Source organism: Ovis canadensis, chromosome 2, assembly GCF_042477335.2.
Source record: "Ovis canadensis isolate MfBH-ARS-UI-01 breed Bighorn chromosome 2, ARS-UI_OviCan_v2, whole genome shotgun sequence".
NCBI lineage: Eukaryota > Metazoa > Chordata > Mammalia > Artiodactyla > Bovidae > Ovis > Ovis canadensis.
The window spans coordinates 134,105,800-134,132,147 of record NC_091246.1 but is presented as its reverse complement, the minus strand read 5'-3'; the positions used below and the strand labels follow the sequence as shown (position 1 = coordinate 134,132,147).

At 38.8% G+C, this 26,348-nt stretch overlaps 1 long non-coding RNA gene across 1 annotated transcript; it reads left to right on the top strand.

The window, feature by feature from the left end:
• Positions 1 to 25,149, top strand: LOC138433808 (uncharacterized). The gene is made up of 5 exons (XR_011254468.1): positions 1 to 72; positions 1,038 to 1,276; positions 2,724 to 2,767; positions 21,353 to 22,475; positions 22,539 to 25,149. It is a non-coding gene; the product is annotated as an uncharacterized lncRNA (long non-coding RNA).
• The last annotated feature ends 1,199 nt before the right edge of the window (positions 25,150 to 26,348 follow it).

The window sequence follows — 26,348 nt, the reverse complement described above, 5'->3', positions numbered from 1 at the left end:
GTCACTCAGTCGTGTCCGACCCTTAGCATGGACTGCAGCCTACCAGGCTCCTCCATCCATGGGATTTTCCAGGCAAGAGTATTGGAGTAGGGTGCCATTGCCTTCTCCCAAAAGGGCTTTAATGTTTTAATTTTAATTGATAGCATTCTATGAATTTTGTGAGGAAGTAGATCTTAAGACCTAGAAATTGTGTCTGTACTTGCTTTTGCTTGGTTTCCCTATCTTTTTCTTTTTCCTATTCATATTCTCTTTGCTGTACTTTTTTTCCTCCTGTTTCCCTCCCTTCTTTCCTCTCCTTCCTTCCTCCTCTTCTCTGTTTGTTGTGATCACAACAGCTTCTGTTTGGCTTATTAACGTGCCGATTGAGAGCTTCGTAGCCACTAGGTGGTGGTACAGGAACACAGGGAGTGGTATTTCTGTAAACAGATGAAGACTTAGTTTTGTTCCTGCTTGGTTTTTAGACTGCTATCCACTTAGGCCCTTTAATACCTCCTAAGGGACATCATTGTGATCGCTGTTTAGCAGTTGAGCCAACATAAAATTGATGTTGAGCTTTACAACAGCTGTTATAGACCACTTTATGCTGATGTTGAGACTTTTTAAAAATGCTCATGGCTTGAAAATGTTAACTCTTCGATTGGAATCTTAAGTTTTCTGAGTGACTTGAAGGGCTTGCTTGTATTTCTGACTGATTTACAAATCTTACAATGTTACAGTGGAGACTACTTAGATTTTACCTTCATGCTTTATTTAGCTGGCTGAATTTTCCATCAAAGAAAAACAAAAACGGCAGTTTCCTAGCTCCTTCCTATGGAAACAAAACAGGCATCTGCTTACTGTGCTTTTACCCTGTTGCCTGCAATTCAGAGTTTTATACAAACTTGTAACATTGATCTTCTAAATAAATAAATAGGTGCTTTAATGATTTTGGAATTTGATGCGAAAGTATTTTTTGTGGGTGAGTTTGCTTAATAAGTGTTTGGAAGTCTATCCTGTCCTTTTTAATACTGTGAATCTGTGTTTATATTTTTTTGTAGTGAATGCTGCTGCTGCTAAGTCACTTCAGTTGTGTCCGACTGCGCGACCCCGCAGACGGCAGCCCACCAGGCTCCCCCGTCCCTGGGATTCTCCAGGCAAGAACACTGGAGTGGGTTACCACTTCCTTCTCCAATGCAGGAAAGTGAAAAGTGAAAGTGAAGTCGCTCAGTCATGTCCAACCCTCAGCGACCTCACAGACTGCAGCCCACCAGGCTTCTCCATCGATGGGATTTGCCAGGCAAGAGTACTGGAGTGGGATGCCATTGCCTCCTCCATACTGAATGATTCTCCTTAAATCTCTCTTTTTCACTTACACATGCATGAATCCAACATAAATATTGAAAGATCTTTGCTTATTTTAGAATTGTATGATCATTTACATTTACTCTATAAAATGCTGCATAAAGTATTCAGTACAGGAGTGTGGTTATGTGAAATACTCTGGTGGAAGACGCACACACAAACTCTCATCCTGTGTAACATCCCTCTTGGATTTGTGGAAGTGGATATACAGCCACCTGCTCTGTCACAGCATGTTCATGTCAAGTGAATCTCATATCAAGTCAACCTCACCTCTTCCTGAGACATAACCTTACAACAAAGTACCTACTGACTTGCTTTGACGGGTCAGATATTTTTGGACAAGTGTTGAGGCATGTCACCTCATTTCCATAGCTATTAATAGTTCTACATATAATTTTTGCCAGTGCTCACTGGGTTAGAAAATGAAGAAGCAAATGTTTTTGCTAAATTGTTTCACAGGTTTTAATGCTAATTGTGCCTTCTTACCATTTAACATGTCTAATCTTCCTAATGAAATTCTGTGATCTAGTATCCAATAGGGATCTGTTATGGCATCACACCTGAAGCCTTCATTTAAGGCATTGGGTGTTTCACTAAAGGGAAAACTGCCTTCTTTGTACCTGTTAACACATTAGGGGAAAAAAAAAATAATTGCAGGGTTCAGTTCAATAGAAGAACACTAATTTAAAAGAATTCTCCCTTAAATGATGAAACCATTATAGCATTATTCCAGGGAATAAAATCAACTGCAGCTGATTTCTTGATTTTATTAGGAAAGATAGCCCATTTGGTGATCTGCAATGTTTAAATCAATTGAACGATAGTGAAATCTCTCCCCTGAAATGGCTATTACACAGCTTGCAACCTTTTGTTCAAGAGATTAAGTTTGCATCTCCTCGCATTATCTCCTTGTAATTGGAAAACTTTCATTTTGACAGAGAAAATGTGCCAGTACCCCTGTGAGCTTTGCCACAAGCCAATGCAGAATGCCATCTGGAGGATGCCTGCCCCAGTCATGCAACAGCCTCCTGTCGGCTTGTATCTGGAACTTTGCAGCAGAACAACTAATAGCATCTTAAGCTCCATTTGTCTAGCTCGCTAGTGCTCTTGGCAGAGGTCATAACCAGCAGTGGTTTTGTTGATTTGCTGCATCAAATGTAATTAGGTTAAAGCACTCACTGACAGAGGCTCTGATAATGGCATAAAAGCCTCAGGCTTAAGTTTACCCATTGTGTCAAATTTAAGTTTAGGTCGACAAAGACATACTAATTTCATCACTAGAACAATAGAACTTAATAATTTTTAAAGATGCTTATTTGGGATAACAAGATTTCCTTTTCTTTGGACCTCACAATTGTCTCGTTTTTCCTTGTATTTTTCAGTCTTCGGCTTCCAATGAAGTGGTTGATACCTCCTGCTAGAAGAGGTTAGTGTCATAGTACGCCAGCCGTACATCCCCTCTGAACCTTACTTTTGAGTGTCTTGTGGAAAACGAGATGTTTTTATCAGGATAGATCAAATATCTTTGAACTCTAGCAGTTTCATATTCAGAGGGTAGAGGTAACATTATTACTGACCCTTTAACCCTTGCTTACTGGGAAACGTCAGTTGTGTCAGAAGCCTCTTTATAAATGAGTAAGTTTCAGGCTCTGAGTAAGATGGAGAAACTATTACTTGGGGTCGAATATAGGGCAAAGCTGGGCCCAGGACATACGACTCTTAGTTGCTATTGACTCAAGAGAAAAATACAAAAAGTTTTGCTGAGAAGGAAAAATTCAGCAGGTATAAGGTTTAACAGTTTCCTGCATAAATGTCTTGTAACAAGTCAGCAGGGGCCTGTGCAAGAGAGGCAGAGCAGGGACTTGGTCTCAGCGGGGTGGTAGCACTTCCCTGGAATGGCTGGGCTGATCATCTGGATAAAGCTTCTTAAAGAACTAGCAGAGGAGTAAAGTGTGATGTCATATGCAAAATAATAACTTGTGCATATTTTTTTGACCTCCAAATTTCCTCTCCCGTCTATTGATTGTCTAACATCCCTCCAATACTAGCGCCTGCAAAGAAATCACTCTGAAATTTCTAGGAGTGAGCGGGGGTGGTGGCAGTGATTTTGGTGGACTTTGTACCTCGCTGTAGAAGCTGTCTTAGTTTGAGTGTTCCAGGTACGTTGTTTTTGATAAAAGCAACAGACATAATGTGAGAATGAGGTTAAATAAGTGTTTATTTGAGGATTTAATATCTCACACACTCTAGGAATAAAGCAATTATCGTGCTGTTAATTTCACATTCATGTATGGCTTATTTATTTGTTGTTTACCTCTCTGCATAATGAAAATGCCATAGAAATCTGCATCTTCTGGTGCTCTAATTTTAAATGATGCTAAATGTTATGTATAATTTTAAGTTAAAGATTGCTAATTCCATTCTATTTTAAATACTCTATGTATGAGATGCCCCTATGTTCTTGCAGAATCCTTTTTAAGCAGAATCAAAGTGTAACTGTCTAAGTAATTACAGAATAAGTAGTTAATTAAAACATGAATTTTAAGCATTATATTTTGAACTATATATTTATTGGAACCACATATTTATATATGTATGTATATATATATATATATATATATATATCTCCTGTACCTCTAAGAATCAACACCATAATTACTTTTTTGACAAATGTAATATAGGCAGAAGATAACAGCACGTTGCCCCTACTGGTAAATTATTTGTATCTGGTTTACTTATTATCTCATGGCAGAATCAGTGTTTGAAGTGGTTCTGAAAGCTTCAGGGCACTGCTATTTTCATCTATTTACATGACATGATATTTTTAAAGAAACTGTCCCTGGCAGAATGCTAAGCCAATTCATCTTCTGGGGATATAACTAAGAAAAAGAAATTCATATCCAATGTATGTGCAGTCTCTCCAGTCTGGGAATCCACTCAAGTTACATGCCTCAAATTCCACTTCCTGATCCTTCCTGACTCTTCTCTGCTGAATACCAGATCCATACCTAGTATGCCACACACACATCCAAGTTTGTCTAAATATTTTATTTATTCAGCAAGTATTACTGTGTGCCCTCCATGTACATAGATAAGGTCCCTGCTCCTGGGCATCTGTGCCCAGAATGAGAGGATAACACACAGATATGAAATACTGAATAAATCATACTGCAAGTCAGTGTACATTTAAATACTCCAAAGGCAGAGACTGTTGAGGAAACTCATTTCTGAACACCCTTAACACAGTCTGCAAAGCTTGGTGTGTGCCAGTTGTTCAATTTCCATTGTTATTTACAAAAGTGAAGCTTCGAATTAAGAAAGAAAAAAAAAAGCACCATCTGCCTACCAGAGTAATAATGCTTGGTTTTATTCCCAAGCATATCAACCACTGGCTTGGCATTTTAACTAACAGAATCACTTTTCTCATTAGAGTGTGTCTATGTCTACAAAGGACCTTTTTTCCCTGGTTGCTCATTTTAACATTTCTGCCCTCTGATTTAGCCTTTTGATGAACTTGAAAGCTTTCTATTTATTAGTATGGTCAGCTTGTCAAATGACCCTTGCATTCTAGGTAACTCATGTACAGACTATTAGCTTTTGCCAGTTACTTAGCAAATCCTTTTTTTTTTTTTTTTTAGCAGCAACAATGCTTTATTTACTTATTGTTCTAGGATAGTTTTTTTTTAATTTATGGTTTTTTTTAAAATCAATTGACAGTTTATATTGAGTGCCTAGTTTTTGGAGACACAAAAAGCATATATAGCTCTTAAAAGGTGCAAGTCAAAGAAAAAATGCATATAAAAATACTGTTTTAAGAACCTTCTTATTGCCAGATTGAATGTTACATATTTATTCATTCAGTCAATCATTTACTCAACAAATATTTATTGAGTGTTGTGATGTGTCAAGTACTCTGTGATTCACTGGAGATATAAAGATGAATAAATTATGCATGATGTCTGCCCTGCTCTCTGTGCATTTAGAGGAAGTAGATAGCTCTGCCAGCTAGAACCTTGTTACTCAAAGTGTACCTGAGGGCTTCACCTAGAAGCTTGTTAGAAATGCATACTCTCCTTCTGTATTTTTAACAAAATACCCAAGTGAATTGAAGTTGGAAAAGCCAGGAGGATTATGGAATGCTTTATAGAAAAGCTTATAAACAGAAGTCATCAAGTTTTATTAAAAAAGGAAGGAAGACACATTTAGGCAGGTTATAGTGCTTTCTTATTCAGTTTGGGCTGCTGTAAGAGAGTATCAGAGACTAGGTGGCTTATCAACAACAGAAATTTCTTTAACACAGTTCTGAAGGCTGAGAAGTTCAAGATCAAGGTGCCTAGGAGATTTGGTGTTTGCTGTGGGCCTGCTTCCTGGTTCATAGACTGCCTCTTCACACTGTATCCTCACATGGGATAAGGGCAGTGGGACTTTTGGGGTCTTTTTGATTAGGGCACTAATCCCATACAGGAAGGCTCTGCTCTTATGACTCAACCACCTCCCAAAGGTGAGTGAGTGAGTGAAGTCACTCAGTCATGTCCGACTCTTTGCGACCCCATGGACAGTAGCCTCTTTGCAACCCCATGGACTGTAGCCTACCAGGCTCCTCCCTCCATGAGATTCTCCAGGCAAGAGTACTGGAGTGGGTTGCCATTTCCTTCCCCAGGGGATCTTCCTGACCCAGGGATTGAACCCTGGTCTCCTGCATTCCAGGCAGACGCTTTAACCTCTGAGCCACCAGGGAAGCCCCACCCTCTAATACCAGGACACTGGTGATTAGGTTTCAACATATGACTTTTGGTGGGGCCTGGGGAACACAAACATTCAGTCATAGCAGAGAGGATTAGACATAAATCTAAAACGTAACTCAAGATGTAAGCTAGTTGGAAATATTTTAAGAAAAGATGGGAAGTGACCCAGTAATTGGTTGATAATCCAGAGTGGGGGTAGTAGTGATTGATACAATTTGGTAAGATGAGACTCAAGGCTGAGAGGAGGCAGAATGATTTGGATTTGGGACTCTAGAAGTAGGGACCAGTTGTCAATGATAATGCAGCGATGCGGGGTGGGACTTTCTTATCCAGAGCATGTCAAGGTAACTATTAGTGTTTTCAAAGGTGATTTCTAAATTAATTTTTAGGGCTGACATTTTTTGAATCTTTAAGTTTTAGTGAAAATCAACACGTAGTACTCTTGCCTGGAAAATCCCATGGACGGAGGAGCCTGGGAGGCTGCAGTCCATAGGGTTGCTAAGAGTCGGACACGACTGAACGACTTCACTTTCACTTTTCACTTTCATGCATTGGAGAAGGAAATGGCAACCCACTCCAGTGTTCTTGCCTGGAGAATCCCAGGGACGGGGGAGCCTGGTGGGCTGCTGTCTCTGGGGTCACACAGAGTCAGATACGACTGAAGCGACTTAGCAGCAGATATAAGTCAAGGTATAGTGTCTTGAAGTGAAAGTGAAGTCGCTTAGTTGTGCCCGACTCTTTACGGCCCCATGGACAGTAGCCTGCACCAAGCTCCTCCATCCATGGGATTTTCTAGGCAAGAGTACTGGAGTGGGTTGCCATTTCCTTCTCCAGGGAATCTTCCCGACCCAGGGATCAAACCCAGGTCTCCCGCATTGTAGGCAGACGCTTTACCATCTGAGCCACCAGGGAAGTCCAACAGTTTCTTACATACATCAATTTTTCTAAAATACCTATGATTGATTAGACCTTAGGTATGGGGAAAAAGGAGTTAGGTAAACTGGATTAATAATCTTGCTTCAAAATTAATGGTGAATGCTAGTAGGAGAAAAAGGCTCCTTACATCTTTATCTGCATAGCGTTGTATCTTTATAATCAAGCAAGGTCCTACCAAAACTGTGAGAAAATCAGTTCTATCTGTGGTGCCTTGATCATACTTTCTGTTCCCCTCTTCTCAGCTGTCATAATCTTGAACACACAAAGGAATAAAGATACCGTTATGGGGAAAGTCAGTGAGGGTATTATTGAGGGACTGGTAACCTTTTCAAATACATCCTTTTGAATCACACCATGTCAAGCAGTTTCTGTCCCCTTGTGAGGCCCATCCTCTACACAGGACTGCTTCCATTCTCAAGTTGGAAAGAATTTGGAGGGGGCAATTCTGTGTAAACCAATCAACCCTAAGATAATCATAAAAAATGTCCATTGGCTGATTAGGCCCTTAAGATGGCCTCTGAAAATGATTTCATTTCTGAGATACTTTAAAAATGACATCTATCCCGGAGGAAAAAAAAGATAAAAAATAATGAAAAAAGAAAGATATCTATATCTCACATTTTATGGGCATCTGTTAGTGTGGCATCCAGTGGGCTTTACACACATGACTTATCTGCACATAAACCTGAGCTGACAGGGAGAAGCCTGCGGCCCTCCAGTAAATGACAGACTGAATCAGTGAGATGCAGAGCCCAGAGCAGTGTCCTGGACAAAGTTTACCTTACAAAGCTCAGAGAACACCCTCTGAACATCTTTAATGCTGATATTTCCAGTGTATCAGCACAACTGTGAGGAGTTATTCTTTTCTCTGAAGAAAGTGTCTCAAGACAACGTGATGGATGAGTCCAGGATTTTTGTCTTTATCAGAAAGTATGGGAAGCTGGACATGTGAGAGTAACTATGCAGGGGTTTGGAAGAAGAGTTTTTTAGCTGGAGATGGGGTCCATTTGTGAAATTTTTGTGGCAGACTGAGATTAAGTGATTGAATCATTTGAAATGCTATTTTCAAAGTGAATTTTTAAAAATAATTTAGACCCATTTTGGGGTGAACATTTTCTACACAGCCATAGAAGTGTGCCCCTATGAAATGAAATAGTAGGCATACTGAGCACTTCTCATAACTGTAGTTCCACAGGTAAAGATGTTGCATTATAAACCGCTAGTGGCAACTCTTCAGCATTTAAGGATAGATTTGATATTTTATTTATAGAGATCTTAGATTTCTAGTAAATTAGGTTGAAAGAAAGATGGAATGAAGAATGGATGAAAGGAAGGGGGGAAAGGAAAAAAGAAAGACCATGTAACTGTGAAGTAAGTACGCTTTTACACATATGTATTGAAAATCTCTCATTAGTTCCACAGGGAACCAGCAAGGCTTTACAATTCCTTTCAAAGAAACTGTGATGGAAGCAAACATTTGGATATCTGTGTTCCAGTGTGTTTGTCTCAAATATATGTCATTGTCCTGTGGTCAGATTTAATGCTTATGAGTTACTTGATTTTAGCAGTTACTTTTCAGTAGTTAGTTCTATAATGAAAGCCACACCACACATAAAAATGCGCTATTTCTATCACTGCTAAAAGTAGAAGTTCTCAGTCTGATTATTTTATGCATGACAATGAGAATTTATCAAACAAAATAAACATCATATAATTGGAAAGTACAGAGCAAGTCAGAATATTTTCTTTAATTCCTCATGTTATGAGAAAATTCATGAGGATTCACAAATACTGGGTTGTTCAAAAAGTTCATTCAGTTTTTTCCATATGATTACCATTTCTGAAAATTTGAGGTAGAGTCAAAAATTATTTTCTAACAGATACACTAAGAACATATTTTCCCCTCCTATCTACACTGGACATCCTTTGGCTCAGTGTCAGTTCTATATTTTGTCTCTCTTTATGCCAATATTTTATCTCAAACTTTTTTCCCAGTGCTTCAGAGTCCCACCAGTGAGAATGACTCAAAATAGCTTTCCCAGTTAAGGGAAATCAAAACAAAAAAAGATCTGTGTGCGGACAGAGTGACTGGCTCCTGGGGCTCAGCCTGTGAAAGCGAAAAATGTGGCAGCCCCAGTGGCACCGCAGAAATGGTCATCAGTGGGAATGCCACGCGCCGTGTGGCCTCTGTCTCTTAGTTTAATACGATGCACTTGAGTGTAGAAATAATGGGCTCTGTCAGCCTTATTAATTATCTATGCTTGCTCTAGAAGTCAGGATCATGAGATGCCGCCGAACCACCTGATGTAATGGGCCATTTTAGAGCTTTATATGCAAGTCTCTGAGTGAGCAATTGGCAATCCCCACAGCTAGCTCATCTGCAGTCAGGGATGTTGTGCTGAGCTGAACTCGCATACCAGCAATATTGCCACAAGATGATGGAATAATCGATCTTTCTAGAGTGGATTTCTTTAGCCTGGTGGGACAAATTTCCTAGTTAATGAAAACATTTTGATGCCTGGGGCGCTTCCCTAGCTCATGCTGCCTCTGTTTGTCCATTATAGTTTAAATATACTGCATTGAGGTTAATGGTGGAAGCAAATCAGTCTGTTATAATTACTCACATTCATTTATTTGGTGTATTCTTTCACATGGTCCTTTGAAAGCAAGAGGATAATCTAGAAGATAGCTAGCTTGGGAGCTATTAATACCTTCATGCCTGAGAATTTACTAATGGGACATTTCAGGGAAAAAAAATTGTGGCTGCTGAGGGCCGTTGCTTCTCTCATTCTTCAAGTAGGCTGATCCATCTCAGTGTGTGCGTGTATGTGTGTGTGTGCATTTACACTGAGCTGCTATTGAGACCATGTCTCTCTTTCTGACTTGGATCTCTGTGTTAAGTACACAATGATCCTGTAATGCCTGTTTGTGAGGGGATAGGTATTCTAGTGAAAGCACACAAAGTTTGGGTAAAGAAACTTAGGTTTCAGTTCTGTTTGATACTTGCTGGCTATTTGACCTTGGGCAAGTCACTTATCTTCTCTGAATCTCTGTTTCTCACCTGTAAAATAATTATAATAATATCCATTCAACTTATGAGATTATTATTTGAGGATCAAATTAGATTATGGAACTAATAATAAAATGCTTTCTTGGTGTTTGATGCCATTATCCCTCCATTACTACTACTACTAGCAATGGTACTGCTCCTATCACTAAGTAAACTTTAAGATCTGGTCTACTCAAGGAGATTTCTAATATTGTGATACTCTTTCTTACGAAGTTCAGGAAATCATTTTATTGCTTTTGTTGTCTATGTGTCCATGTAGCTAGTATCCAAAGAATGGCAATCTTCTTAGGTCATTCTGGAAAGAAAAATCATCATGAGTGAATAAAGGTGAAAACGTTATCAAATATTTAGGTCTACGTACCACATAAGAGTTAGGCAGCAATCTAGCTAGATGAAGATGATTATTTAGTCTCTTCCCATTGTAACTGGATTGATAACCAAATTTAGTGATGCCATTTAGATGTATGTCTAACCAGCACAGAATAATTGGTAAATTAATATATCCCAACCGAGCTGCTCCCTTTATTCTTTAACAGGGAAAGCTAACTGTTCAACTGAAGTGATAGGACAGAGTAAGTCATTTAACCCACCTGAGTTTTAGTTTTATTGTATAAAATGAGGGAATAATGATTAAATGAAGCTAAATGATTTCCAAAGCCCTCTTTAGCTCTGAAAAGATTTGCTCTTTGATCTGCATGTCTTTGAGTATGACGCAGTCAATGATATTATACTTTTCACACCAGGAAAATAATCATCTTCAGCCATTTGAAATAGCTCTTCTCATTCAACTTTTATTGATTATATTAACTGTTCATTTCCTTTATAGATCTTACCACAGTCTCTATTTATCTTGTTTATTTGCTTACTTTCCTGTTTAGGGTTTGCCTCTCTGTGAGGTTAGAGACTTTTTGATCACAGATAGATGTCCAGTGCCTTGAAAAGGGAGAGAATGGCACATAATTGGGAGTCCAATAAGTATTTGTTGAATGAATAAATAAATGAGTTCATGAATTCTGCTGTTTCTCAAGTACAGCCTTCTTACTTTTTAAAAAAAAATAACTTCATTGCTTGATTGTGCTGGGTCTTTATTGCTGTGCGAGCTTGTCTCTATTTGCTGAGAGTGGAGGGTGCTCTGTCATTGCAAGGTGAGGGCTTCTCATTGACATGGCTTCTCTTGCTGTGGAGCATGGGGTCTAAGACACACGGCCTTCAGTAGTTACAGCTCCCAAGCTCCAGAGCACAGGCTCAGTAGTTGGGGTGCACGGGCTTAGTTGCTCTGAGCCACGTGGGATCCTCCCAGACCACGGACCAAACCTGTGTCTCCTGCATTGTCAGGTGGGTTTCCCACCACTGAGCCACCAGGGAAACCCCCAACAGCCTTCTTATTCCTTAAAATAGTTTCACCAGAGTTCAGTGGGATAAAGTTGTGGTTGAATCTACTATTCATGTAAAAGAATCACTAGGGAATATAATTAAATCTTTTGTTTTCTATATATGAGAACCATCTGTATTTTATTTATATATGGCTTTATTACTTTGGCTAATCTAGAGTGGGATTTTTATCAGTAAGTTTTTTATGTGCTTGGTTTTTTTTGCAAATAAATTTGATTAGCTACATTTGTTCCTAAAATTTATGATTAGTTGTCATACTTGAATGAATACTAATTCTAAATAAAATTTTGCAATTATTTTATTTTGCAGAATGAATTTGTCCATTAGGGGCATGCATTTCCATGTGACAGGAAAATTTTATCACCATTAAATGTGAACTTAAAATTTTATAATTCACTATGAAAGTAATACACCTTGAAATTTCCTACCAAGATATTAGAACATTACCCATTCTTCCTCACTTATGTAGTTTCCCATAACATGAAAATGTTTGAAGATCTTGACATTTATCTGTCATGAACTCGCTGAATTACTCCTTGCTTCGACACACATTCAAGTTAATGTCAACTGGGGAGCTATTTTCTCAGCTTTAAATTGGTTGGAAATGTAGATCTTTCTTTGTAAGACATTACCCCTTGTACCTTGGCTCCCTTTAATTCCTTAGTTCTTTTCAAATTAGAAAAAAGAATTCAAATTGATTTGGAGTGCAGAATTGTGAATATCAGTGACTGCAGAGTCTGTTATTCCCTGTCATAGAACTCTAATCACTCTCTTTTGAACAGTTAATGGGGGCATTATCTTTATTGTCCTTGTTTATATATAACATGAAATAGTTTTCCTAGCAATGCTAACTGTATAAGCTAATAATTTTTCTCCATTGAAAAGCTGTCACATTTTGGTAGAGTGTATTAACGACAGTTTGTTGGAGACAAACCTTTGCAACCATCTCTTATGATGCCCCTGCCCCTGCCCTTGGACCTAGGCATTATTCCTAACGGTACAATTAAACTCATGCGTGTTTCATAAGAATACTTCAGAGTACAAATTAGACAGGAGGTGAGAGCAAGCCTAGTGCCACACTAAGGAATGCACATTGTGGTGACATGGTCAGGAAAAGAGAAAGAAAACAATTTCCCTTCGCTGGCTGCTAGCTATTAGTATTGTGGCCGTGGACAAAACACTCTTCAGAATACCCTTGCTGTGCAGCAAGAATTGAACAAGAGACTCATCACAAACTTCTTTCAGGATCACACATGTGTGTGCATGTATTTTCATGATACTTTTATTTTGACAATTCTTGAATGCAACACTTTGCATATTAATTGAGTACAACTGGTTTTGAATAGTCTATAAGAAGGTGCAAATTATGGCTTCAAAGTGACCCAATAGAGGTGCAAATGAACGTTAGCACAACGTTTCTAAAATGAAATCATTTAAAATATACACATATAGTTATGAATTCAGAGTCAGTCTACTTCATTTTTTAGTTGGGAGTTTATTGCCTTAAAATGGGAAATAAATGTGTGAATGCGATCCAAGGTGTGAAATTCTCCATTTGTACCGGCTGGAAACTTGGTAATAATTATGAATATAGAAATAGCAGAAATTATACAGAAGTTTAGGAAACATTTTAATTTTAAATGCAAGTATTTCAGAGGAAGAATTTAAGATCTGCTTGGAGAGATTTTTTTTCTTGCAGGCTTTGATATTAAAAAGTTAGGGATTTCCATATAGCCAAAAATGATACTTTTCTTGTCATTTTAAAAAAGAAAACTGCGTTGACTAATCTGTTTTCTTTCTAAAGCTGCTTATTCTAAATGTCTGAATCTGATAAACCCACGAGCCCCAACTTAACCCAACCTCAATTGAAACTTAACCTTTTCTCTCTCCTCACATCTGTGGACAATGGGCCTCAGCTGCAGGGAGCATTCGAGAAGCTTGCCTAAACTCTAGGCCAGCTGGAAAGCTAGGCTCCCCTGCTTTCAGCCAAATAGACACTGGCACTGAGTTACCCGAGGGCAGAGGTTTAACACGGCTTGAATGAAGTTTGGATTTGAAAGTATCCATCCCCTTAGGTTGATGTCACTGGGAGTCCAAGACTCTTCTTTCATTAACCAGCCTCTCACATCGATAGCAATGGTGACACAAAACAGCCAACCCCTAAAACAGTTGGTTCTTTTTTATTATTTGTAATTTTGTCTATTTGCATGAGAGCCTGGCAGCATATGGCCTGATGAATTAAAAAAAACAAAACCCTGTACAACCCTCATCTACTGGCTAGAGCCTCCAGTTTGTGGCATCAGTAGGGGCTGGTGTGGCTCCACCTGCCACTTGTCTGGAGAGTCAGGGCATAAACTGATGACCTATGAGGCTTCCACAGCCAGATAGTGCTCGGCTAATGCCATGATTTAATTCCTAACAGTATTGTCAGAAATGGCTAGAAGTGGCAACACCCACTGTTTCAATAGTAAATCTGGTTGGCAAGCTACCCGTTCTCTGCCCTGACTAATATTCTACACTAATTACATCATATCAGGCCAACAGGAATAGAAAGTAGTTGAGATGCTTCAAAACCATGCACACAGGTCAGCTGTGGGTAGAAATACATAGGGATGTATACTCATATTATTGTTCCCTATTAAAAGAGACCAGCAGCAAACCAGGGGAAGAAACAAACCTCTTTTCAGTGCATTGATTTACGTTTTTATTCACTTGATCTTTCAAAGTCAAAGATTTATATGGTTCCTGCATTTTGGTTTTTCTGTATTAGCCATTTTCTTTAGTAATAGTGTTGGAGAAAAAAATTATGATAGTTTTTGAGAACTGAATCTTTTTTGCCTGAAATATAGAAATCACAATTTGGATTAATACTTCATAGTTAAATGAAATTGCAAACCCTTTTTCTCTCCTTAATTTTGTATGCATTTATGATTACACAGTGTCAAACCATACAAACATAGAAACAATATACACATCATTAATTTAATGAATTGGCTTGAAGATAAAAAAGCAAGTAATTTTGAAATTCAAAATCATTCTACTATTTCATTTTTATTTAGTTTAGAAATCCTTCATTTCCCCTGCATTTTAAGATTTCTAATAGGGCTTCCCAGGTGGCACAGTGATAAAGAATCTGCCTGCCAATGCCAGTGACTCAAGAGACCCCGGTTCGATCCCTGGGTTGGGAAGATCCCCTGGAGAAGAAAACGGCATCCAACTCCCATATTCTTGCCTGGACAGGCAAAATTCCATGGACAGTGGAGCCTGGCTGGCTACAGTCCTTGGGGTCACAGAGTCAGCCATAATTGAGTGGGCAAGCAAATATCAATATGTCTACATTCAAGACAGGTAATCAGAATTGCCAGCCATCAAAGAAAAGAAGAAATAATTTGGGGGCAAAAGCTCTATCATCTTCTGAAGTGAGAGATTTTCCTGACAAGCCAAAGAGGACACATTCAGTCCTATGACACTGAGCATATATAGGACAGTTTATAATACAGAAGACACATTCCTGCTTAACGTGAGGCATTGCTATCTCACTAAATCCTAGGAATATCTGTGTGAGGCATTTCACATGGTGCAATTTAGGCAGCAGCTATTTATTAATGTGTGGAAGTGTTTCAACTCTTTATTAACCAGTGTGGCAACACCTCTCTGAGCTGGCTGAACATGGATCCCAAAGATAGGCAATACTCTACAGATGGAGACACTGCTGCTTAGAGAGGTTAATTAACTTGCTCCAAATCACACAGCTATTGGAAGGCAGAGTCAGCATTCAAGTTCATAGCTGTCTCACTCCAAAACTAAGCTCTCTCTCTCTCTCTCTTTTTTTCCCCAATGGTGTGCTGCTGCTATAATGCTTCTTAGAAATTTTGTACTGAAGACTTCAATTTTTTCTAATATTCTGTCTGTGTAATGTGGCTAAAGACATCAGAGATACCCTAACAAGTGAACGGTGAAGGCTGACTGAGAGCAGAGCAAGTCTATTTCAAACTCAAATGATTGCCTTTAGAGTGGTACACGTTCCCACATATAACTGATGCATAATAGTTTGTTGAATTAAAGTAAAACATTTATTGTTGTACTTCTACCTAGAGAAGTATGTGGGATATATATTAGCCTTTTTTCTTCTTTTTTACATAAGATGCAATTCTAGGTAAGAGCAAGATATTAAAAATGCTATTAAAAATGGTGTTATTTTTTCTCAGTGGAGGTAATTTAGTTTAAATAGAACTGAACCAAGGGAGAGAATTTTGCTTAAATTTGAAATGAACATAAGTAACTAAAGCTTAAATTATTGGGGATACTTTAAGGTTTAAATTTTTTATATATATAAGTGGTTTGTCCTGAGCAGTAACATGTATAAAGTGCCATCTGGTAGCTGGTTTCTTTCTAAGGAAATAAATATATTTTTACAAAGAATACAGATTGATTATGTGCTGAGCTCTGTCCCTTCTTATGGGTCCAGTCAAGGAAAGACTGTGGATATACTTTAATGTGTTTACCATATTCAATTTATTAATAGAAAATTGAATACGTTCAAGAACATTGAGCTTACTAGATAAAATTTGGCTGCAAACAGCCCCTAATGTATGAACAGATTTTGTTCCAAGGGTTTATTTGTAATTTGATATTCTAAGACTTTATATTTAAATTTCTACATATAGAACTGCAAAGTCAGATATGTCTTTAATCTGACTAGTGAAATTTATTTTACCTATGATGTAACTCAACTATAGAACTAACTGTGGTTTAGGCCCTGCTTTTCATGCATTATATTGTTAATGAGGAAACAGCATTAAGAGTACAAACAAACCAAAATCCCAGGGTTGAAGTCATGTCCTTCCATATTTTCTCAGGATAAGGCAGAAGTTCAACAAGGAAAGGACTGAAGGGTGAAGTTATTTGCCAGATTTGCAGTATAATGAGGAAAACATTTTGTAGAATATTGCAAATATGGGTTCCAAATTCCAACTACCAGCATGGGTTATAGCACATAGAACTTAAAACCTGGATAGAACTTTCATGATCAGCAAGTTAGGCATACTCTTCTCTTTATTAAATTAATTTATTTTAGAGGATAATTACTTTATAATATTGTGATAGTTTTGGCCATACATCAACATGAATCAGCCATAGGCAAACACGTGTCCCCTGGTCCTGAACCCCACTCACACACTATCCTTCCAGGTTGTCACAGCACTGGCACTGGGCGCCCCGCCTCAGGCATCAAACTGCACTGGTTATCTATTTTATGTACATATGGTAATGTATATGTTTCATTGCTCTTCTCAAATAATCCCACCCTCTCCTTCTCCCACTGAGTCTAAAAGTCTCTTCTTTACATCTGTGTCTTCTTTGCTTCCCTGTACGTGGGATCATCAGTACTATCTTTCTGAAATCCTTATAAATAGGCATACTCTTCTGATTTAGGTAAAGTGAAAGTGCTCGTTGCTCAGTTGTGTCCGACTTTTTGTGACCCCATGGGCCCTAGCCTGCTAGGCGCCTCTGTCCATGGAATTCTCCAGCAAGAATACTGGAGTGGGTGGCCATTCACTTCTCCAGGGGATCTTCCCAATCCAGGGATTGAACCCAGGTCTCCTGCATTGCAGGCAGCTTCTTTACACCTGAGCCAACAAGGAAGCCCAAACTGAATGACAATTCTTTCTCCTCCCTCTTTATCTAATTCTTAAACACAAGTTAGGTCCAAAGAATCTTCATGCTTTGCCTGGCCCTCTTTTCTGTTTGCTATGTGTAAGCACACTATATAGCAAGATTTACAGAGTATTCAAACAAAGGTCTTCATGCCAATAAATGTTTATCTTCTATTATAGCCTTTCTTTTCTTAAAGCATCAATTCTCTTCCCAGGGTCTATTCATTGTGCAAATATTTCTTACATTTCTGTCCTGTGCACAGCACAACACTAGTTGGTGAGTAAACACGGAAACAAATGTGGTTTTTACATCAAGAAGACTGTCTCCTCAGTCAGCTCAGTCACTCAGTCGTGTTCAACTCTTTGTCACCCCATGGACTGCAGCATGCCTGGCTGCCGTGTCCATCCCAACTCCTGGAGCTTGCTCAAACTCATGTTCATTGAGTCGGTTATGCCATCCAACCACCTCATCCTCTGTCATCCCCTTCTCCTCCTGCCTTCAATCTTTCCCAATATCAGGGTCTTTTCCAATGAGTCAGTTCTCCGCGTCAGGTGGCCAAAGTATTGGAGTTTCAGCTTCAGCATCAGTCCTTCCAATGAATATTCAAGATAGATTTCCTTTAGGAATGACAGGTTTGATTTCCTTACAGTCAAAGGGACTCTCCAACCTTCTCCAACACCACAGTTCAAAAGCATTAATTCTTTAGCTCTCAGCTTCCTTTATGGTCCAACTCTCACATCCATACATGACGACTGGAAAAACCATAGCTTTGACTAGATGGTCCTTTGTTGGCAAAGTAATGTTTCTGCTTTTTAATATGCTGTTTAGGTTGGTCATAGCTTTTCTTCCAAGGAGCAAGTGTCTTTTAATTTCATGACTGCATTCACCATCTGCAATGATTTTGGAGCTCAAGAAAATAAAGTCTGTCACTGTTTCCATTGTTTTCCCATCTATTTGCCATGAAGGATGGGACTGGATGCCATGATCTTCAGTTTTTGAATGTTGAGTTTTAAGCCGACTTTTTCACTTCCTCTTTTACCTTCATCAAGAAGCTGTTTGGTTCTTCTTCACTTTCAGCCATATGGGTGGTGTCATCTGCATATCTGAGGTTACTGATATTTCTCCCAATCTTGATTCCAGCTTGTGTTTCATCTAGCCTGGCATCTTGCATGACATACTCTGCATATAATTTAAATAAGCAGGATGAGAATATACAGCTTTGACATACTCCTTACCCAGTTTGAAACCAGTCCATTGTTCCATGTCCGGTTCTAACTGTTGCTACTTGACCTGCATACAGATTTTTCATGAGGCAGATAAGGTGGTCTGGTATTCCCATCTCTTGAAGAATTTTCCACAGTTTGTTTTGATCTACACAGTCAAAGGCTTTAGTGTATTCAATGAAGCACAAACAGATGTTTTTCTGGAATTCTGTTGCTTTTTCTATGATCCAACGGGTGTTGGTAATTTAATCTCTGGTTCCTCTGCCTTTTCTAAACCCAACTTGAACATCTGGGTGTTCTCAGTTCACATGCTGTTGAAGCCTGGCTTGGAGAATTTTGAACATCACTTTGCTGGCGTGTGAATATTTTTTTTGGCATTTTCTTTCTTTGGGATTGGAATGAAAACTGATTATTTCCAGTGCTGTGGCCACTGCTGAGTTTTCCAAATTTTCTGGAATATTGCCTTATAGGTAAGAAGAAAAGATACAGAAAAGTAAGTCAAGTAGCAATTCAAGAACTTAAGAAAGTAAAAACATGCTGATGAAATAAAGTTCAGATGAGAGGTGCCATGAGTTCAGAAGGTTCAGATGAGAGGTGCCATGAGTTCAGAAGGTTCAGATGAGAGGTGCCATGAGTTCAGAAGGAAAGAGTACTGTACTGGAATTGAGATAGATGGATTCATGGAAGAGCAGGACAGCTGAGGTTGGAACTTGAAAGTATGTGTTTGAGTGGATGAAAATGGAACAAAAGAACAGAGCACTGGATAAAAGGACTCAATACCAGTTGGTGATTTATTGGAAAGTGTTAATGAAACAGAAGACAGAGTCTAGGTTTGATGTGTGCTACCTACCTGAAGCCATAATCATCCACTAACCAGTCGTGTAGGAACAGTGATAACCTGACCTAGTAGAATGGCCTTTGACTTGGTGGGAGGCAGGGGGAAGGGGAGGTTGTCAGGAGACAGCATTTCATCTCTGCTGTGCATTAGAGATATGGGTTTGGATGAGAAGCTAGTCTTTTCCTGTCTCTTCCTTTAAATGTGAGATGAGGGATTTGAGTTTGGTCTCTAAAAACCCATCTAGCTAATAATTTGACTGCTTGATTCATTTTGATGAAAAGCGTAATGAGATCATTGCAGAACAGAGTGAAGGGCTTCTCAGGAAAGGGGTTCTAAAGGGTACTGGAGGGAGCAGAATGACAGAGAAGGGGAAACCTCAATAGCGGCGGGAGCCAGGGCAGAGGGGCCTTTCTGGGGTGTGCAGTGGTATCTGGTCTGGCCCTGAGGTTCTGTGTCACTGCCTTCGGCTCCCTCTGTGACGCAGCCTCGTCCTCTGCCTGCTTCCTTCTCACTGCTGCGCTTCCTTCACTGTCGTCTCCACCCCACGCCCTCGCCCTGTGCACCCAAATAGTCGAGAACAGAGAGAGCTCGGAGGAGGAGGCAGGTCTCTGCTTCTGTACTGCAGCAGCTCCCAAGCTCTTGCTTTCCCCTCTGCGATTTGTGTGTTTTGAATGGCTGCTGATGGTGGTCCCTGCAACTCAATGACTGCCTCCTTCAAACCTGCTCAGTCATACCTTGGGACAACATTTTCAAGCATCTCCAGCTCTGTGTAGGGCAGGGGAAAGGTTAGTTATGAGTAGGGACTGAAAAGAAACAGAGTAAACGTTAACTCTGGGGACCGCAAGGGAAAAAGACTCTAGTTATCAAATAAACAGGAACAGGAACAAGTGGAGAGCCACGGGCAGTATCCGAAGCATTTCTTTACTTGTCACATGCAGCCTGATGAGGAACTTCCATCAACAGTCATTTTTGAGTGCCCACATGTGCCAGACACTGTTATAGATGCTATAATTTTCTGTTAGATCTAAATCATTATAATAAATGAAAATAAAGTGAACCAGTTTCTTCAAAAAGGATATGATTTTATAACTCTTTCTGCTTCATGAGGTAGCACTTAGAACATTTACTGTTGTGAAAATCTGTTAGCATGTATACTTTTTTTCTGGCATGGGCTCTATTATTGAAAGCACCTCAATACACTTCATTAATATTTTTCTTTAAAGTGATCAACCTAATTAAGATTTCCTAAGTATTACATGGATAAGCTTGCCATTTACTTGTGTTCTGTGAGAGAAATGCCTCCTGCCATTGAAAATCATCTTGTTGATACCTTGTCAGGGTCTTCTCCCCCAGCAATATACTGATGAACCAGCTGCTGTGCTATTTTGTGTCTCTAGATCTTTGCAGTTAAGCGCCTGTCTGCAAATTCATTTCCTTGCATGGAAAATATACATGTAATACTCTTTACAACTGTTAAAAAAATCCCCATTGATCAATTTTCTCCTTCTTTGGGGTCCAGTGTACTCTGTACCAACTCCTATTATCTGTGTTCTCAAGTGGTGTTCACAGTTATTTCCCCAGTTTCTTTTCCCAGCTAGACTTTATGAATTCACTGAAAGCAAGGACTATGTCTTCTTTGTGGTTATAGCCTCACAGTGTAGAGAGAAGCTCAATATATGTCTAATAAATTAGATGAATGAATAAATGGATGAATGGGTAGACAAGTAAATGATACATATGTACATGCATACCTTCAACTGCTAGGAACACATTGTGCTAGCATTGTGAGAATGCAAAGACACATGGGATGGATCCCTTCCTGAGAATGCTGACAAGGTACAACAGTGATGCCCTGTGAGGGTGCAGACAGTGGTTCCTGAAGAATACACCTTAAAGGAAAACGGCTCCCCCTTCTCAAAAAAAATAGCCTTATAAAAGTCTTTGTAAATTGGAAGAAATAGTTTTAAAAGTCAGTATTCTGTAGTTAAAGGCAATTCAGCAAAATGCCTCGTTTCTCCACGTGTGCGTATAGTGAAAATGTTTAGCTGTCTGCCAGCACGCTAGCACTGCCGTTTACTTCTCAGTTTTAGTATTCGAAACTATCCTGAACTTGGCATGCTCTGTTAGATTAATCAACCTGTCTTCCCCACAGGAATTCACCTCCCTAACCACCGCCTGCTGTTTTCTCTTTTTGAGTATGCCTACACCCAAAGCCAGTGTCAGAGGTCATGAAGATGAGACTTTACAAGGGTAAATTGAAAAACAACAACAACAACAAAATAAAACAAGAACAAATGCTTTTCAAAACAGTTTAGTGATGGCAGTGGCCCAAGAATGATAGGAAACAGTACCTTGCAAGGTTTCTTATTTGGAGTGTGGAAGGGCCACACAGCCCTGGTTCATGTGGAATCATAGATGATGTGAGTGAAAAGAGACAGAGCCCAGGGTCCCAAGAGCCCCATCTGAAAAGGAAGCAGGCTATGTTGTCTAGACAAGAGGAAATGTTTTATTTTCGAGGAAAAATTACTAGAATTGTAAAAGCCAAATGATCGCTAGAAAATATAAGTGAAGTTTTACTTGTTTTTTTAGAAGACTTTCTTTTTGTCTCATTCTAAAAGTCTGTATTTAAGCCCAGAATGGAAAGTAAAGCGGAATTAGATTAGTGATTCCAGAAAGATATAGTCTTCTTGTGCTCAGCAGACATTCTCTCTCTCTCTTTTTAAATTTCCTCTTAGGAGTTTCAAAGCTGGGGTGAAATCAACATCATGATTAAGACTTTCTTAGCTTCCTTTCAGCAAATACAGAGTACATGGCTGTTTTAAATGGCCTTTTAACAATCAATTAAAAATACTCTAAGTTTCAATGTTTGAAATAGTTTTATTCCTATATTGTAAGTATTAGATTATTAAGGGCTCCTTAACTTTTTTCATGAAGAGGCAACATAGACGAGAGAGATTTTGTGGTCCTCTTTCTTCAGGGTTCATCTCCTGTTGACCTTCAGGCTTTTTGTGCATTTTCTGGACTGTTTCCACTCCCGCATCTTCTGCCCTCATGGAATGTAAGCTTTACCGATTAAGACATATCAATTGAGAAATGAAACCAGAGGCTTTGAGACTAGACTGGAGAGTGGCAATGAGAACAAATTTCTTTTAACTTTGATTGTTGTATGTTCTATACATTTTTGTCGATGTAAAATATTTTCTTATATTTGAGAGTCAGCACTTGGGCATATTTGCAAAACTTTCAAAACAGAATATTATAACCTGTGTTCATAGGTATTGGGCCTTTTAGCAATGTATCTTGTCCAATAACTTTGTATTATGTACCTGTGTTCATAGGTATTGGGCCTTTTAGCAATGTATCTTGTCCAATAACTTTGTATTATGTATCTGTGCCAATTTGAAGTCTGTAGTTCTGACAGTGGCAGTTATTATCCCAGAGGACACTGGACCTGAGATCACACCTGAATTCCATTTTTTTTTTCTCAGATGACTTATGTTTTCCAGTGTAAAACTGTCTTCATTTTCGCTGCTGGATCTAATATCCAGACTTCTCTTTGGGTTCGTTAAGCCAACAAGAATATTTTGCATTTGTGTAAATTTTACATATATTTATTTTATTCTCTTAATACCTATTCAGATTATGGTTAGCTTTTATAGAATAGCAAACTCAAATGGCTGACAAATATCTGTATAGACTCCAGAGTCTGGTTGCTACATTAAATTCCTCAACCACTGCTAACTGGTTATGTGATCTTAGGCAGATTACTTAATAGCCATCTGCCTTAGTTTCCTTGTCTGTAAAATAATGATTTCTACCGCACTGAGTTGTTAAATGGGATTATTTATGAAGTGTTTAGTAGAACAGTGCATGTCGCGCAATGAGTACTATTAATGTTTTCGTTAGTTCGAAAATATACATGCACTCCAATGTTCATATCTAGAAAAGCACTAAAGTCATTAATGGAGACATCTGCTCTTCATAAGTAGCAGCAACTGTCTTGTGACCTTCTTGTCACTGCTAGTCACAAGACGGTTGCTGCTGGGCAGGAGGAGCAGACACCTCCGTCAATGATTTCAGTGCTTTCCTAGAAGGAGAAGATGCAAGAAATCGGGCTAATTTCTTCTGAAAATATCTAACTGAAGGCCTGTTCTGCCGGTTTTCCCAGAGCACAGAGTGCCTCATTCCTGGTCTCTGCCCTGAACTCCTTTAGGGTGTGTTGAAGGTGAGCGGCTGCAGCGACTAGTGATCTGCTCCTTGTAGAGGCAGATGGCGAGTGGCGCCTTCTAGTCAGCACTGTATGTGTGCTGGTCACGCAGGCATGTCCGACTCTTTGCGACTCCACGGACTGTAACCTGCCAGACTTCTCTGGCCATGGAATTCTCCAGGCAAGAATACTGGAGTGGATTGCCATTCCTTTCTCCAGAGGAACTTCCCGACCCAAGGATCGAACCCTGGTCTCCTGCTTCACAGGCAGATTCTTTACTGTTTGAGCTACAGGGAAGTCCTTTCTAGTTGACACTAGTTTATTACTATCTTAAAGATGAACATCAGTGCTGTAACTTAGGAAGGATGTTAAAAATTATCCTAGTACAATAAGAATCTGGACTAATACATAAACCATTTTGGATAGTTTTAAATTAATTCAAAAATTATTTTTCTAAGAGGAGAAAAATGTTTAAACCTTGAGGTTGGGAAAAAGAAATCTTAAGTAATTTTTGTCTTAGCTTTAGATTTCCTTTGAGTAATTTCCCCATCAACATATTTATAAAACCAAACTTTCCTTTTCTCAAAAAATGTTATGCATTGTAAACAGAAGTAACAGAGTAATAGACTAATACAGCGTAAGAATTTTGAGTGTCTAACACATGAGCAATAATCACCAAACAGCATCAGATTACAAAGGTTGGTAATTGTCTTCTTTCCCTATAAATGCCATGCTTTGATGATCACTTGTTTAGGACAGAAGTCTTTGGAATATGTGAACTGGCAGAGTCTAAAGTACATAAATAAGGAAATGCAAATATCCTTGTTGAAGAAAATCAACAGTGCATCATGAACAACCATTTACTTCCCGTTATTTTAACTTAACTCTTCTGAAAAAAAGAGTTTGGTTTGGGGATGTTTTCAGTGCCCTTTTCAAAATTAATGTAGACTCCTTGAATAATCAAAACATTCTGAAAGCCTATACTTAGAATCCTGTGGGAAGTTTTCATCTGTTGATTAGCTCAGATGCTTACTTTCAGTATTAACATGCAACAGTCAGTTGCCTTCTGATAGAAGTCAGTATAGATAATTAGACATCAGCTCAATAACTCTTGACAAGACAGGTTTCCACAGAGAGGATCCCCCCAGTACCTTAGGGTTTTGCTTAATTGTAAAGTCTAACATCTTTACCCTTTTTAAGATCTTGAAACCTAAAACAAGTAAATAATGTACTTCAATCTTATTAGGAGAGAAAATAATAGAGAAAATGAGTAGTGGAAAAAGTATCGACTAACTACAATGGCCTTTCATCCCAGACACCAAGAGTCACCCTGGAGAATCTTCATAATAATTGAAATAAAAGCCTTTGCAGACTCTTCCCTGTGTTATAAATGTGTCTGCCAAGCAAAATGCTCAGAAACTTATTAGTGGACAGCTATCTAAGATTATGTTCTTTATAAATGTCATTGAATTGCTGGCTCCATACTTACTGTCTCTAAGATTTATAATTTTCTGTTCTCATCTTTAAACTAGATGAATATAAATCACTCCTAGTAAAGTGTCATCAAAGAATAATAAACAAAATGATGTTCTTTTAACTGTATGTATGTCCTGCTGTATCCGTAGTACATTGGATATTGCAAGAAAAATAGGTTTAAAAATAATTTCATGTGGAGAGCTCACAAAATGTTTTCAATGTGATTCAAGTATAAAAATGATCACAAAAGTAAAAAAAAAGAAAAACAGACATGTTACTGGGAACATAATGAGAGATATGTAAGTGTTTTTACATGTGAAAGTAGACATCTTTAAAATAAGTATTTAAAAATTCTTAACTAAATCTTATGTGTTGTAAAACTTCTAATATTTTGTCTCATGTTTCTTATATACAAATTTAATAAATGTTTTATTATATCATCTCTTAATCCCATTCTTTCCTCTCTCTCTTTGCACACACACACACACACAAACACCCCTGGCCCTATTTCTTTACCAAATGCACCCTTGGAATATTTTGATGGGCATTAACAGATTGGGGTCCATGTAAGACTTCAGACGATAACAGCTATCAGCACAAAGATTTTATTTAGAAAACTTAAGAATTTCTAAGAAATGAAAAAAATAGTTGAGTATACAGATTAATTTTCCATAATTATAGAACACATGGACACAAATTATATACACTTGCAGTTCAGTTCAATCGCTCATTCGCGTCCCACTCTTTGGGACCCCATGGACTGCAGAACTCCAGGCTTCCCTGTCCATCACCAACTCCCAGAGCTTGCTCAAACTCATATCCATCAAGTCGGTGATGCCATCCAACCATCTCATCCTCTGTCATCCCATTCTCCTCCTGCCTTCAATCTGTCCCAGCATCAGGGTCTTTTCCAGTGAGTCAGTTCTTTGTATCAGGTAGCCAAAATATATACACTCTATTCCTCATAAACTGTGATTTGATTAAGAATTTCTTCAGTGAGGGCTTCCCTGGTGGCCCAGCTGGTAAAGAATCTGCCTGCAATGCAGGAGACCTGGGTTCGATCCTTGGGGGAAGACCCCCTAGAGAAGGGATCGGCTACCCATTCCAGTATTCTGGCCTGGAAGATTTCATGGACTATTCCATGGGATCACAAAGAGTAGGACACGACTGAGCGACTTTCATTTCTTCTGTGAATAATTTGATTTAGGAATGAAGAGAAATTTGCTTTTGTGACAGTAATGCATATTCTTTCATTAGTGGCATCTACCAGAATAAAGCCTTCCCAAATCCTCCGGGTTCCCTAACCACTAAAACATTCCTCACTTACCTCTTATGCTTAGTCCAAAGATGTTTATACTCAAAGTGTAGCACTTAAATTGGCTTCCTCTAGAACAGTGAGGAGTGAGGAGTCACAGACACTAGGAACTGAGTTTCTCTAGCTTCAGCAGAATGCTTTATCCTCTGG